The sequence below is a fragment of the Vulpes lagopus genome, chromosome 7, assembly GCF_018345385.1.
Source record: "Vulpes lagopus strain Blue_001 chromosome 7, ASM1834538v1, whole genome shotgun sequence".
NCBI lineage: Eukaryota > Metazoa > Chordata > Mammalia > Carnivora > Canidae > Vulpes > Vulpes lagopus.
The window spans coordinates 113,192,760-113,195,261 of record NC_054830.1 but is presented as its reverse complement, the minus strand read 5'-3'; positions in this window follow the sequence as shown (position 1 = coordinate 113,195,261).

Here is a 2,502-nt window from a genome sequence, read left to right as displayed (position 1 = left end):
CACATCAAGCTCCCTACATGGAGCCTGCTTCTCCCTCTGCCTGTGCCTCTGCCTCTCTCTGTGTGTGTCTCTCATGAGTAAATAAATAAAATCTTTTAAAAAAAAAAGTACTGAAAAGACAAACAATTCTATTAAATGGACAGAGGACTTGAATACATTTTTTTATTTTTTTATTTTATAAATTTATTTTTTATTGGTGTTCAATTTGCCAACATATAGAATAACACCCAGTGCTCATCCCATCAAGTGACCCCTCAGTGCCTGTCACCCAGTCACCCCCACCCCCCCACCCACCTCCCCTTCCACCACCCCTAGTTCGTTTCCCAGAGTTAGGAGTCTCTCATGTTCTGTCTCCCTTTCTGATATTTCCCACTCATTTCATGGGTTTTTTTTTTCAAAGAAGATATACATATGGTCAAAAGACACTTGAAAAAATGCTCAACATCACTAATTATCATGGAAATGAAAATCAAATATAAGAGATATCACCTCGCGCCTGTCAGAATGGCTATTATCAAAAAGAAAGAAACAAATGTTGGTGAGAATGTGGAGAAAAGGGAAATCTTGGAAATTGGTTCAGCCATTCTGAAAAATAGTATTGGGATTCCTCAAAAATTAACCAATAAAAGTACCACATGATCCAGCAATTCCACTTCTGAGGTTTTATCCAAAAGAAATGGAAACACTAACTTGAAACAATGTATGTGCCCCGCTCCATGTTCACTGCAACATTATTTTCAATGGCTAACATATGGAAGCAAACTTAAGTGCCTATAAGTGCACAAATGGTTAAAGAAAATATAAAATACTCCATTATATACATATTATATATATAATAATACTCCATATATATATATGTATATATATATATAGGCGTATTATTCACTCACAAAGAATAATGAAATCTTGCCATATGCAACACCATAGACAGACCTTCAGAGCATTATACTGAGTGAAATGAGTCAGACAGAGAAAGACAAATACCATATAATCTCACTATTACATGTAATCTGAAAAAAAAAAAAAACATAGATACAGAGGGCAGACTGATGGTTACCAGAGGCAGGGGGCTGAAGAGTACAAACTTCTCATTATAAAATAAGTAAGTCCTGGAGATGTAATGTATAGCATAGTGAGTATAGTTAATAATATTGCATAGTAAGTTTGAAAGTTGCTAAGACAGTAGATCTTAAAAGTTCTCATCACAAGAAAAAATATTTGTGTGCTGATGGATACTCACTAGACACTGAGGTAATCATTTCACAGCATTATACAAATAGCAAATCATTACATTTTATATCTGAAATTAATATAATCTATATGTTGATTATATCTCAAATTGTAAAACAAATGAATTGCTTGCCTATACAAAAAAAAAAAACAAACAAGAAAGCTTATTGCATTTTACCATTACAGTTTTCCAGTTTTTGTTTTTAAGAACAGTGTATGATATGTTTTCATTCCTTATCTTTTAGAATGGCTTTATTTATAATCATCACAGCTACTACATCCTGGTTGATGGATTTGAATGGGTTTATAGTAATTAGACACATTATTTAATGGGTAGTGCCAGTATCTCGTCAAAGATCATGGTATTATTCCATTGATATTAGGTATTTGCAGATCATTATATAAAAATATTACTTTATAATCGTGCCATCATTGCAAGTAGAGAATCTACTTGATCTTGGAAATAGAGTAATTTTTCTTTTTATTAAGTTATTCTATTATCTAGCCCTTGGAATAATTTGTGGTACCTAACCATGCACTAATGAGAAAGCACTATTATATATATTCCAAAGCAGTTTTTCTTGAGCTCTTTGGCTGTTTTTAACTGCTTGGCAGCAAAATTTTATAACATTTAAAGTCATAGTCATGCAGAAATTTACTGATTGTTCTTGTAGGGCTAAGTAAGGAAGTGTGGGTAAGCAGACATGATTGGAGTGAACAGTACAGTAACACTTAAAGTATTATTCTGGACTCATGAATGTTTAATCTCATGCTCATTGGAAGTCATGTTAGGTAGTGGTTAAGTACACGGGGATCTGGCCTCTGGTTGCTTAGGTTAAATATATAAGATCTAGACTAACTGCTTCATTTAAATTCATGCCCTGTCACTTTCTTGCTATTTGACTCTAGGGAAATTCCATAACTTCCACGTATCTTGGTTTTCTCATATGTAGAATGGAAACATCTGCCTCTTCTTAATTAATCCCTTTTATTCTTCTTTTCTTTTTATTATGTACTTCAGTTCCATTAGCTCCTTTTGTCTCTCATGATAAGTCCAATATGTATTTTTTTGTACAATTGGCTAATCCCAACAAGTAGATCATAATTAGAGTAATTCTCTTAGTTGGGGTTCAGTCAGGAAAGTGAAACCACTGTGAATGATATGAAAAAAGAGACTATTCCGGTAAAAATTTAATATTGTTTTACACATGAATGGTTTTTGAATTCTAGCTAATATTCTGCTGTTCATTTTGAGATCTTTATTTTATTTCT